The sequence below is a fragment of the Phyllostomus hastatus genome, unplaced genomic scaffold, assembly GCF_019186645.2.
Source record: "Phyllostomus hastatus isolate PE091 unplaced genomic scaffold, TTU_PhHast_1.1 phas_contig_34, whole genome shotgun sequence".
Classification (NCBI taxonomy): domain Eukaryota; kingdom Metazoa; phylum Chordata; class Mammalia; order Chiroptera; family Phyllostomidae; genus Phyllostomus; species Phyllostomus hastatus.
The window spans coordinates 24,242,123-24,256,227 of NW_025333857.1; positions in this window are offsets into that span (position 1 = coordinate 24,242,123).

Sequence of the window (14,105 nt, forward strand, 5' to 3'; positions counted from 1 at the left end):
TCTTTTCATGTCTCTGGGCCCTCTGTATGTCCTCCTTGGAGAAGTGTCTGTTCAGGTCCTTTGCCCATTTTTTAATTGCATTGTTTGTCTTCCTGGTGTTGAGTCATATAAGTTCTTTATATACTTTGAAGATCAAACCCTTGTCCAAGGTATCATTGGCAAATATGTTTTCCCATATGGTTGGTTCCCTTTTCATTTCGCTAATGTTTTCTTTAGTCATGCAGAAGCTTTTTAATTTGATGTAGTCCCATTTGTTTATTCTTTTCTTTATTTCCCTTGCCCTAGGAGATATATCAGCAAAAATATTGCTGAGTGAGATAACTGAAGTTTTACTGCCTATGTTTTCCTCTAGGATTTTTATGGTGTCATGACTTATATTTAAGTCTTTTATCCATCTTGAGTTTTTTTCTAGTGTATGGTATAAGTTGGTGGTCGAGTTTCATTTTTTTTTTTTTTTTGCATGTAGCTGTCCAGATCTCCCAACACCATTTTTTGAAGAGGCTATTTTTACTCTATTCTATGCTCCTGCCCCATTTGTCAAATATTAATTGACCATACAAACTTGGATTTATTTCTGGGCTCTCTAATCTGTTCCGTTGATCTATATGTATTCTTATGCCAATACCAGAGTGTTTTGATTACAGTGGCCTAGTAGTATAGTTTGATATCACATATTGTGATCCCTCCTACTTTGTTCTTTCTCAAAATTGCTGAGGTTATTCAAGGGTCATTTATGGTTCCATATCCATTTTTGAAATATTTGTTCTAAATCTGTGAAATACATCTTTGGTATTTTAACAGGGATTACATTAAATCTATAGATTGCTTTGGGTAGTGTGGACATTATAATGATATTAATTCTTCCAATCCATGAACACAGTATATGTTTCCATTTATTTGTGTCTTCCTTAATTTCTTTCTTCAGTGTTGTGTAGTTTTCCAAGTATAGGTCTTTTACCTCCTTGGTTAAGTTTATTCATAGGTACTTTACTATTCTTACTACTGTAGTAAATGGGATGTTATTCCTAGTTTCTGTTTCTGATACTTCATTGTTGGTGTAAAAAATGCTTTAGATTTCTGAATATTGACTTTGTATCTCCCTGTTTTGCTAAACTCACTTAGTAGGTAGAATAGTTTTTTGGCAGAGCCTATAGGGTCTTCTATGTACACTATCATGTCATCTGCAGCAAATGACAGTTTTACTTACTCCTTTCCAATTTGGATGCCTTTTATTTCTTTTTATTTTCTGATTCCTGTGGCTAGAACTTCCAACACTATGTTGACTAGAAGTAGTGAAAGCAGACACCCTTGTCTTGTGCCTGATTTTAGGGGGAAAGCTTTTAGTTTTTGCCTAGTGAGTATGATGTTGGTTGTAGGTTTCTCGTATATGGCCTTTATTATACGGAGGAATGCTCCCTCTATTCCCACTTTGCTGAGTGTTCTATCATAAATGGGTGCTGTATCTTATCAAATGTTTTTATGCATCAATTGATATGATCATGTGATTTTTCTCTTTCATTTGGTTTATGAGGAGTATTACGCTTATTGATTTGCAAATATTGTACCATCCTCACATCCCTGAGATGAACCCCACTTGATCATGGTATGTGATCTTTTTAATGTATTGCTGGATCTGGTTTGCCAATTTTTTTTGAGGATTTTAGCATCTATGTTCCTCAGCTATATTGGCCTGCAGTTTTCTTTCTTTGTTGTGTCTTTACTTGGTTTTGGAATTAGGATAATACTGACCTCATAAAAAGAGTTTGGGAGTCTTCCATCTTCTTGAAATTTTTGAAATAGGTTGAGAAGGATAGGGGTTAACTCTCCCCTAAATGTTTGATAAAATTCACCTGTGAAGCCATCCGGTCCAGGGCTTTTGTGTGCCAGGAGTTTTTTAATTCCTGCTTCAATTTTACTAACTGTTATTGGTCTATGCAGGCTTTCTGCTCCTTCTTGATTCATTCCTGGAACATTGTATGTTTATAGAAATTTGTCCATTTTGCCCAGGTTGTCAAATTTCTTGGCATATAGTTGTTTGTAGTAATTTCGTACAATTGTTTGTATTTCTGTGGTATTGGTTGCAATTTCTCCAATTTTGTTTTTTATTTCATTTATTTGGATTCTTTTTCTTTTTGTCTTGAGAGTCTGATAAAAGGTTTATTGATTTTATCTTTTCAAAGAACCAGCACTTGGATTTATTGATCCTTTGAATTGTTCCTTTAGTCTCTATGTCATTTCTTTTTGTTCTGATCTTGATTATTTCCTTCCTTCTACTTGCTCTGAGCTTTGTTTGTTGTTGTTCCTCTAGTTCTTGTAGATATAGGGTAAGGGTGATGATTTGAAAATTTTCTGTCTTTTCTACATAGGCCTCTATTGCTGTGAACTTCCCTGTCAGGACTGCCTTTGCTGTGTCCCATAGGTTTTGGGTTGTTGTGTATCCATTTTCACTTGTTTCCAGGAACTTTCTGATTTCTTCCTTGATCTCATTGTTAATCCATTCATTATTTAATAGTATGTTATTCAGTCTCCATGAATTTGACTATTTTTGAGCTTTTTCTTTGAGGTTGGTTTCTAGTTTCAAGCTATTGTCATCTGAGAAGATGCTTGATGTGATTTAAATTTTCTGGAATTTTTGAGGCTTGTTTTGTGTTCTACCATGTGGTCTGTCTTTGAAAATGTTCCATATACATTTGAAAAGAATGTATATTTTTCTTCTTTAGCGTGAAAAGTTCTGTATATATCAATAAAGTCCATTTGATCTATGGTGTAGTTCAGTGCTACAATATTCTTGTTGATTCTTTGGAAGGTCTATTCATTGCTGACAATGAGTATAAAAATCCCCTACTATGAGTGTGTTATTATTATTATCTTTCTTGAAGTCCTCTGAGATTTTCTTTATATATTTGGGTGCTCCTATGTTGGGTGCATATATGTTTACAATGTTTGTGTTTTCTTGATGGACTCTACCCTTGAGTATTATGAAGTGTCCTTTTGTCTCTTTTCATGGCCTTTGTTTTTAAGTCTATTTTGTCTGATTTAAGTATTGCCACCCTGGCTTTTTTTCCAGCCCATTTGCTTGGGATATTTTTTTCCAACTCTTCACTTTTAGTAGTATAGGTCTTTTGTTCTGAGGTGGGTCTCTTTTAGGCAACATATATGCAGGTTATGTTTTTTTATCCATTCAGCTACCCTGTGTCTTTTGATTGGAGTATTTAATCTATTTACACTTCAAGTTATTATTGCTAGGTACTTATTCATTGCCATTTTTCCCCTTTGTACATGTGTTCCTGTTTCTCTCACTATTTTTCTTCATCTTCTTAAAGCATTTCCTTTAGCATGTCTTACAATGCTGATTTGGTGGAGGTATATTCTTTCAGCCACCTTTTGTCTGGGAAACTCCTTCTTTTACCTTCCATTTTAAATGAGAGCCTTGCTAGACAGAGTAGTCTTGGTTGCAGACCTTTGCTTTCCATTACTTGGAATATTTCTTGTCATTCCCTTCAGGTTTGTAGCATTTCTGTTGAGAAATCAGCTACTAGTCTTATCAGGGCTCCCTTGTATGTTACTATCTGTTTCTCCCTTGCTGCCTTTAAGATTCTCTTTTGCCCTGGCTGGCATAGCTCAGTGGATTGAGCTCGGGCTGCGAACCAAAGTGTCGCAGGTTCGATTCCCAGTCAGGGTACATGCCTGGGTTGCAGGCCATGACCCCCAGCAACTGCACATTGATGTCTCTCTCTCTCTCTCTCTCTCTTTCTCCCTTCCTTCCCTCTCTAAAAATAAATAAATAAAATCTTTAAAAAAACGCTTACATTTAAAAAAAAGATTCTCTTTTTATCTTTGAATTTTGCTATTTTAATTATGATGTACCTTGGAGTGGACCTCTTTGGAACATTTTGATAGGATCCTCTGTGGCTTCCTGAAGTTGCATAACTTTTTCTCTCACCAAATTAGGGAAGTTTTCTGTCATTACTTTTTCATACAGGTTTTCTATCCCTTGCTCCTCTTCCTCTCCTTCTGGTATCCCTATTATATGGATGTTATTATGTTTCAGGTTGTCCTGCAGCTCCCTAAACCCTTCTTCATTCTTTTTGAGTCTTTTTCCCTTTTGTTGCTATATCTGGGAATTTTTTTTCTGCCTTGTCCTCTGTCTTGCTGATTTGATACTCTGCTTCATCTAAGCTGCTCTTAATTCCTTCTACTGTGTTCTTCATTTTAGATATTGTATTTTCATTTCCTGCTAGCTCTTATTAATAGTTCCTACATCCTTTCTCATGCTGGCATAGTTCGCAGTAAGTTCCTTGTAGTTTCCCTGAAGTTCTTTGTAGTTCTCACTGAGCACATTGAGCTTCCTTATAACCATTATTTTGAACTTGATGACTGACAGTTTGCTTGCCTCAATTTCATTTAGCACTCTTTTTGTGAATTCCTCCTTTCCTTTTTAATTGGAGGCTGTTTCCTTGCTCCCCATTTTTGGGATTCTTCTTGTTTGTTTCTGCATACTAGATTGATCTGTTTTGACTCCCTGTCTTCATGCTGTGACCTTCTGTAGTAGGAGACCTGTGCAGCTCTGTGGCTGTCTCCTTAATCTCCTGAGACTGATGCTCTTGGGATGCCCTTTTGCCATTTTTGTAGGCTCTCTGATTGTAACTGGTTTTTGGTTGTAGTTGGGTCATTCTTTTGTGGGTCCTTCCCGCTGGCTGGCTGAATAAGAGTCACTCCACCCACCATGTCTTATATGCTGTTGTACAGGTGCTGCCAGAATAAAATCAAACAGCCCAGAAAACACACCCACACCCACAAAAATAACTCCACCCACAGCCACACTATCAACAGCAAATGAGCCAGCATTGATAAAGATGTAAATAGATTAAGACTATTATAAGAAAGGAACAATGAATATGAGATGACTAATTGAAAGAAATGTGATTTTTCAAGGGCAGAGGTAGGAGCAATAATAAGAGTAGGGAACAGAGACAAGGTGAAGAGAGAAAGAAAATAAAATTTACATTGTAAATAAAAAAGGGAGGAGGGAAGGCAGAATGGAGTAAGAGATGGGAAGCATATAGTATTAGGATTAAACAAAAAATTATATATATATACAGAGAGAGAGAGAACAACAATGATGATATATATGTGTGTATATGTATATATGTATACACATATACACACATACATATATATAACCCAATTTTGGAAAAAGACCCACTACAGCAATATCAAGAACAAATGAGCTAAGAGTAATATAGGTGGGATGGGAATAAGAGGGGGAGAAAAACAGAAAGAGAAGCCATGTCTAGAGGATAGGAAGTGATTTTTAAATGATTAAGGGAGAGGGAATACTAAGAGTGAGAAATGAAGACCAGGCTAAGACAGGGAAAAAAATTAAAATAAAAAAAAATAAAGGGAAGGAGGAAGGCAAAATGGAGTAGGAAAGGGGAATGGTAAAATTTGAGATTTGAAATACAAAAATAGTGACTTTCTAGAAATAAAATTGAAGGAATGCAACCATAACCACCTTATCCACAACCACGGAGCAAAGACTGATTAAGGTGGAGAGAGAACAAGGGTATGTTAAGAACAGGAAAAAGTATGTGAGATGACCAATGACAAGAAAAGTGGCTCTGAGAGGTTGGAGAGAGGAAAAATAGTAAAAGAGTGGAACAGAAACAAGTCCTAGCAAGAGAGAAAATAGAACTTAAAACAAAAATAAGAGGAGGAAGGAAGAAGGTAAAATGAAGTAAGAGAAGGGCAGAGCAAAATATGAGATTTGAAATCATCTGTAATATAAAACCTGCTGACATATTAGGCCCTAACTTGAAGGACAAAAAATGAATGTTAAAAAGCTATGCAGGAGAGAAAATAGCACCAATCATAACGAAGTCCAAGGGGATCAGGGCCCGAGGAACTGTATAGCCCATTGTGTCTGGTGAAGCGGTCTTTCAGAGCTTTTTCTTCTTTCTCCTGCGGAAAGGTACTCAGCAGAAGACTCCTGAACCTGAATTCACTGATCCGCAAAGCCTGTAATCCCGCAGGTGGGGTTGGGCTCACCTGTCTGTGAGGGGATCTGGCTGGCCTCAGCAAATCTCACACATGCAGCTCCTGCCTTCCAGTCCTGAGCCTGCCTCTCTCTTCGCAGAAGGTTTGAGCCCGAATTCTCCACTCTCAACAGTGCCCTGCTTGCAAGCTGTGCTAGGTCAGATCCTACTGTTCCTTCAGTGTGACTCTATCCCTCTGAGTTTTTGGCTAGTAGAGCCACTGTGCGAGCTTGCACACACATGTGAGCCCTGTGTCCCTGGCAAGTCTCGGGACTCTGGTCTGGCCTCAGCTTCCCTTTTGAAAGAGTTTCTGTGTGGCCTCCACGCTGCAGCACCAGTCCCCACCAAAACAACAGAACAGGGGACCTGTTCTCTCCCAAAATCACAAAGTCTCTCACGCTAAAGTTTCTCTCTGGATCTTTCCCAGATGTCATTGGGAAGAGCCCTGCAGCTATAGTATAACAGAGGGCAGTCCCAGAGTGCTGACCCAACTCCCTCCCGAGATCTTTAGCCTCTGGCGCTGTTTCCGGAGCAGGCACCTCCCAGGCCTTCTCCACCACAGTAGCGGGCGGCTCCTGAGCGAATACGCAGCCGCCCTGACCCTGTGCAGCCAGGAGTGCTGGCCTGGGTAGCCCTGTGGGCTCTGCTTGGAAAGCCTGGGCCACTGGCTCCCCGGCGCCCCAGCAGCCAAACTGCTGCACACTTCCGGTGCCCTCGTCCATATATGCTCACTCACAGATATTCTCACTCACTCTCTGCTGGACTCACGAGTCCACGGCTCTGTGTTTTGCTGCAAGACCGGTCCGGGCATGGGAGCAAGTGGACAGCTACTCTGCCGCCACCTCAGATCATAGTTGCTACATTTTTAAACATACTTCAGCTAATTCTTACATATGGGTGGAGACCCATTGATGACTGGGTGTCCTCAGTGGTTTATAGCCCTGAGTGCATATCAGAGTCTACGGAGGAACTTGTTCAACATTCAGATTCTCCAGTCACACACTTCCTCCTTATACACCAACCCTCTTCTCAGAAGGCCAAAAAATTCCATATTTTAAACAAGAACTCCAGGTAATTCTAGCGCAGCCCATCCACAGGTGCCACTAGTCCACAAATCTTAAAGAGAAAGAGACCTGGGCTGTATTCTGCTCAGATAACAGTAAGCTGTATGTTTTCATTCAGCCTATCACTTAAGCACCTTGGCTTTGTTTCCTCATTGTTAACATTTCCAACTGGTTTCCAAGTAGAATGGAAGCTCCACCAAGCCAGGGACTGGGATCTATTCATTTATGTATCCCCAGTACCTAGATCAATGCCTGGCACATAATAGGCTCTCAAGTTAATGGATAATGAGCTCATATTTTGGAAAGCAGATTAGAAAGAATTAAGTATATTTGTGGTCACCAGTTATACATTTTTTTGGTGTGTGTGTGTATACAGGGGGCTGGATTGAAATCCACAAACCCAGATGGACATCCTGAGTCTCTGGGTTCATTCATCTCATGCCTGTGTGTGTGAGCTTGGGGGCATGGGTAAAGGACTGACCTTTGGCCTAGTTTCGTCTATCTTACATCAAAACATGGTGGATTTATAGATGTTCTAACAGGCAGATGATTGAGTTTGCCACTGTCAGCATAGGTACTTCTGCAAAAACTAAACATGCCAAAGACGTGCTACAACAGAATAATTTATTTTATAACACATGTGGCTCTGAATAAACTTGTTATAACAGCATGGGTTTTCTTGGCAAAATATGAACATTTCTTGCTGATCTGAGAGTGCGTCTACAAATACCACCTTCAGTGACCAAACCATGACCTTGTCTATGTGAAATGCCCAATTAGCGCACACAAAACACACCAAGTGCCAAGAGGAGGGTGAAGCAGGGAAACAGGGAGCAGGGTCTGGATCTGGGTTCAAGTTCTGTCCCAGAACTCACGGTAGGTTCTTGGGCATGTCAGTTCTCCTCCCTGGGACCATGTTCCTCCTCTGGAAAATGAAGAGGCTGAATGATTATCTCAGGGGCTCCTTCTGTTCCCCACAGGCTGTGACTATTTGATTGCAAGACAGAACCTCAGAAGGTTATTCCATTCATTTTCTCTGCTAGACCAGAATTGCCTTGTCTGACCACGGTTAGCCATGCAGGTCCCTCCTTCTCTTTCTGGAATCCACCTGCACTCAAACTGACACCCTGTAAACCCATCTACACTATTCACTCTTTTAGAAAGGTGATACTCACGTAGTCTCACCAATTAACTTCACAGGTGTCTATGTAGCGATCCCTATTAAAACAGAATTCTAGCTACAAACAACCTATAAAACAACAAAGGGCTTTGACAGGGCAAAGACAGGGAGAGGCCATTCAGCTAAGTGGTTAAGAGTTCAGGCTGTGAACATTAAAAAATAATTATGATTCCTTAAATCTATCTGGAAAACCAGAAATGTCTAACAGCAAATACATGACTCACAGATAAAACAAGACTCTTTTTTAAAAAAAATCCTCACCCAAGGATATTTTTTCATTACTTTTAGAGGGAGAGGAAGGGAAAGAGAGGAACATTGATGGGCTGCCTCCCATATGTGCCTGGATCGGGAATGGAACCCACAACCCAGGCATATGCCATGACTGGGAATTGAAGCTAACCCTGTAACCCTTAAGTTACAGGACAACACTCCAACTAAGTGAGCCACACTAGCCAGGGTGAAACCAGACTCCCTTTTTTTTTTTTTTTGGTTACTCCATATCAGTAGTCATATTCGTTCCTATTTCTGCTGTAAGAAACCATCACAAATGTAGTGGCTTAAAATAATCCATAGTTATTATTTATAGTAAAGGAGGTCAGAAGTCCAAAATGGCTGTACTGGGCTTTGTTCCTTCTGGAGGCCCTAGGGGAGAACCCATTTCTTGGCTTTTCCAGCTCCAAGAGGCTGTATGTGTTCCTTGGCTTGTGATCCCACATCACTCTGACCTGTGCTCCCATCATCACTTTCCTGATTCTCCTGTCTCCCACTTTCTTCCTACAAGGATTCTTGTGTTTATATTGGACCCATCCAGATAACTCAGCAGAACCTCCCCATTTCAAGGTCCTCAATTTAAGCACATCTGCAAAGTCCTTTTTGCTGAATAAAGCAACGTATTCACAAATTCTGGTATGAAGGTGTAGACATCCTTAGGGGGGCTATTATTTTGCTTATCAAATAGATTTACCTTCAAATCCTACCACAGCCACTTACTGTGTGTGTGATCTTGGGGGAAATTATGTCCTTCCTCTAAGCTTCAGCTTCCTCTTCAGGTAAAAGTGGGTTAATAACAAATCAGTTTTATGGGTTTTTTGTTTTGTTGTGATTGGTTGGTGTTCTGAGGATTAAATAAAGTAATGCTTGTTAAGCACATGTCATACTGTTTGCCTGGTATGTGTTATTCATAGAGAAGAAAAATTGGGGTTTTAATTAAAAAATCAGCCTGGAGCCTGTCTACAGTCATCTATATCTTAGCATCACTGTGTAATCAGTTTTGATACTCAGGGTGATGACTCAAATGTTACAAAATCCTAATCTTCAAAAAACTTTAATGGTCCAGGATGTTCTCCTAATTAAGATAATAAATCAGAAAGCAATGTTTTAGAAAGATTTTTAATTAAAAGAATGGGGAGACATATTTTCTCAATATATCAGTGAGTTAAACAAAAAATTCCATTTGCTAGAGTCCCCTCCCACTTTCCCCTGGGTGTCTGAGGTCGTGGAGACATGGCTGCCTGTGTGTTGGTGCTAAGAAAACACAGTAGGAAATGTACTGAGTCTAGTGGGAGGGAGACTACCACACTCTCTGTCAGACTTGAGGGGAAATGAGCCTGTGTTCAGGAGAAGGCATCTACAACAGTCTTTGTAGCCTACCTACTAGAATTCTCTAGTTCCATGTCAAACAGGAAAATCAACTATTCTGCCCAGAGTGTAGGTGAAATGTGATATAGTCCAAAATAGAAAAGAGGAGTTTCCATCAACACAAACAGGTTCTTCATTCTTTCAGAAAGGAATGACCATCCAGCAAAATAAAAGAAATGATTGATGTTGAACCAGAGAGATAGCAAAGGCCTGGGGCAAGGACCTGTGCATGTCTACTGTTGAAGGCTTTGAAGGATGATGAAACAGCTATGACCTGCTTCTCTATACACTCATGGGAGTAATTACTCACCCGGTCCCCTGAGAAACATAGTTAGATGTGACTATTAATCATATGTGGGTGAAACTTTGTGAAGTTATGACATAATCACAGATTACATTTGCAAAGTACTGTGGTATCTAAAAATGCCGTCTCATATTTATTTCATTTAGTCTCCAGAGTAAGCCTGTGAAGTGATTGAAGGAGGTTTTACTATTCTTGTTTTTACAGACGAAGAAACTAAGGCTCAGAGGGATGAAGTAAATTAGTGGCAGAGTCAGGATTTGAACCCAGATCTATCCACCACAGGGCAGCTTGTTCTACTCTTGGCTGCCTCCCTGTAAGACTCTCCATCTGTTGCCTCAATGGGAGTACAGACTGCTTTGCCTGCTCTCTCCTGCCCCTCACCTTCCACATTGTCCATAGCTCCCAAAATACTCTACCACTTTGCTTCACAAAGAGTGGTTAACCAGTGTGGTGAAGGCAGCACCAGCATTATTAGGGAACCTGTTACAAATGCAGAATCTCTCCTAATCCAGACCTTCAGACTCTGATCTGGGTACTTCCTATGTACAGTCAAATTTAGGAAGCTGTACTCTACCACATCTGCATACCCAGACCTGCCTAACACTCAAAGTGGCTTCTCTTCCCTTCTCCCTGTCCTGAACAGTGGGGTTTCACTAATTTCCTCTTTCCCTCTGGAACTCCCCCCAATACAATTGATGGCTTTATGGCCTCAGAAGAACTTGTCAGGCTCACTCAGTGCCCCTCATGTTTTCCCTTAAGCCCTCCTACCTGGAATCCTGGCTCATTCTAGCAAGGAGTTCACTCAAAGGAAGTTTCCCTGCAGAAGTACCCAAGGAGCTCCCAAGGTGTACTCTCCTGAGAGGTGATGATTGACCCCATGGTTTGTTCTAAGAGGGGCCAAGATAGGACTTGGACCCCATCACCCTCTCTGGTATAATCAAAGAGAACTAATTTGAGTTTTTCTTCCCTCCGCTGAGGCAGAAATAATAAAGAAACTTGGCAGCAAAGGGAGGAGAGGGAGATGAGGAGGGGTGTGATTAACCCACAGGCAGGATGAGTCCCAATAATTAATTGGGAGTTAGCTTTGTGAGCAAGAGAAGAGAGGAGATAAATAACTTGAGCAAATTATTCTCTCATTCTCATGCTTTCTCTTTCCTCCCCACTTCCCCAAACTTTAAGAAACTTCTTTTTTAAGAGCACAGATAATTGTCAAATCCTCTTAGGGTCACAGGTCAGGGGCATGGCAAGTTTAAAAATAAACTTGTTTTGTTTTTTTTTTTGTTAAAGCCAACACAAAAAGAACACTGAAGGTTGCCCAATAAAAAACAGGGAAAAAAAGACACCACAACATAGGTTTTAGGCTCAGCAAGTGTGAATGTTAAGTTTCAAAGGCACAACACCAACACTGTCCAAGGATGGGCCGGACAACATGGAGGAGGATAGTCACCCCCATCCCCCCAGCCCCTTCCCCCCAAACAGGCAATCAGATTGCCCATTTGTGTCAGCAGGAAACCTGGCGAAACCACCAGTGAGGCCAGGACATGTCTTGCGTTCTAGAGAATACTCGATCCAGCCATACGCATGAGTGTCAACTGGAAATCTATATATATGGTTTCTTAAAAGACAGATGGAGCTTAAAAATCTGGCCATATGCCAAAAAAAAATGAGGGTGGGGAGGGGTGGAGGTAGCATGCCTAGGTGTGCTCTAGAAGAGCCCCTGTTATTCTGACAGCAGAGGCTCCTTGCCAGGTCTCAGCAATGTGGACTGTAGAGGTTTATCTTTAGCTTTCACAAAAATTACATTTAATCTCCCCTGCTTGGTCACTGTGGCTGATAGGGGAACTTGAGAGTTAAAGATTTTAGTGGTAGTTATACCTGACAGGCTTAAGTGATTGAGGCATGTGGAAAGCTGTTATTCCAGGAACTGGCATTCATGACCACAGGGCTCCATGAGCAATTCAACCTTTGTGCTCCAGGGGGTCTGCAAGCAATGGACAAGGTATCTGAGCCATTATGTTCCAGGGAGGAAAGTGGATAGTTGCTGCCAGACTGCAACTCTTATTAACATATTTTTCCAAAACCCTTCCTTACCCTTTTCTTCTTATAAAAAGTTCTGCTCGACATGAGATGTTAAGATGGTTTTTGAGAATACATAACCTGCTGTCTTCTTAGATTGCCAGCATCTGAATAAAATGCCCATAAAGATTCAACTCTTGTCTCTAATTATTGGTTCTGGTAGTGACAGGCAGCATGAATGATGACTTTTCTTGTTTCATGGCCACCTGGCCACTTACATCTGAGCCTAGGTTAAAAAAGCTAGAAGACTGCAGGAAGGAAGGCTCAGGATTTAAGATGCCGGTGTTTGACAAGACAGGGTATCTAATTTTAAGGATAAAGTGTTTTCCTTAATATCAGAACCACTTTGTAGATTTGATTGAGTCTCAACTCCTGGGACTGCTTAATTTGAAGATTATACTTCAAATTAAGAATCTGTGCTGCTGTTATTGACCACTGTGTGGGGGAATGCTGGTTGTTTTCCATAGCTATGGGCTTTATATTGTAGGCCCACTCACTCTCAGCTCCTCCCTTCCTTCCTTCCCTCCTTCCCTTAGGACACACAGGAAGAGTAAATACAGCTGCATAGCCCCAGGCATGGTCCAAAACCCGGACGGGTGGAACAGGGCTGTAAGTACATATTTCAGTTTCATGCTTCAGTGTGTTCAAAATAGTAGTGTGTTACAGGAGCGGGGTGAGAGGGAATAATCCAGTTCAGAACCTTCAGTTCCATATCAGCAAAAATTTCAGAAAGGTTTCTTCTACTCACTTCTTGTTTAATACAAAATAAACAGAGCAGTGGCTAGAAATGGGGGTGGGGTGGGGAGGAAAGCTTTTCATAAGACTCACTTTTCACCTGAGGGAGAGAACAAAGGTGTGGTTAGCTATATCTGATCCACTCTAGCACTGTACACTTTCTCCTAAATGTAGGGAGAAGATCTCCATCTCTAACCTGATTCTCAAGGAAATACTTTATATTTAGCAAGTGTGCCCTTGAGTTCTTAAAGGTGAGGTCTCAGAGGTTCCTAACTGGCAGTTGGTGGGAGGAATCTAGGTTACAGACCAATTTTGTTTGGCACATGTGACTGTCTTCTCTTTGTAAAATTAGTTTTACACATTAACAGAGCTTTAGGTTTCATATAAATATCAGAACTTCTGCCATTTTTTGAAAAATTAGGAGATCTGGTTGTGCTAGGCCCCAAACTCTGCAGAGCAGTAGCCTGATGTCGGAGGGGCTGGGGTAGACTGCAACCCCAGCCCCTACAGTCGCAATCGGATGTACTTTATTCTTCCTTCTCTGCCCATATCCGGAAATGGCTTGTAAATACTCTGTTCTGTCACTCCAGATAATTCACAGCCACCTTGCTCTCACAATAGCACATGTGAATAACCAAAGTCTAGTTTTCACTTGGGCTTTAATCTCTGAATCTTTCCATTTGGGCTCCTAGCCTTGCAGGAGACCCTGAAACAGTAGCTTTACCTCTGGCTGGGGTATTTGGGTAGCTCCTTGTGTTAAAAGAAATTAGAACCATGGAGTAATCAGGAGGAAACTGTTTAAAAAAACTTGAGGCTGTGAATGAAGTTCTTTCCTTTGCCTTCTCTAAAGAATTTTCTTAAAAAATAAAAAAGCGCCCTGGCCAGGTGGCTCAGTTGGTTGGTGCATCATCGAGTACAGCAGCAGGTTGCATGTCTGATTCCTGGTTGGGGCACATACTTAGGTTGTAGATTTAACCTGTGGTCAGGGTGTGTATGGGAGGCCACCAATCAACGTTTCTCACACATCAGTGTTTCTCTCTCTCTCCCCCCTCCCATCCCCTCTCTAGAATCAA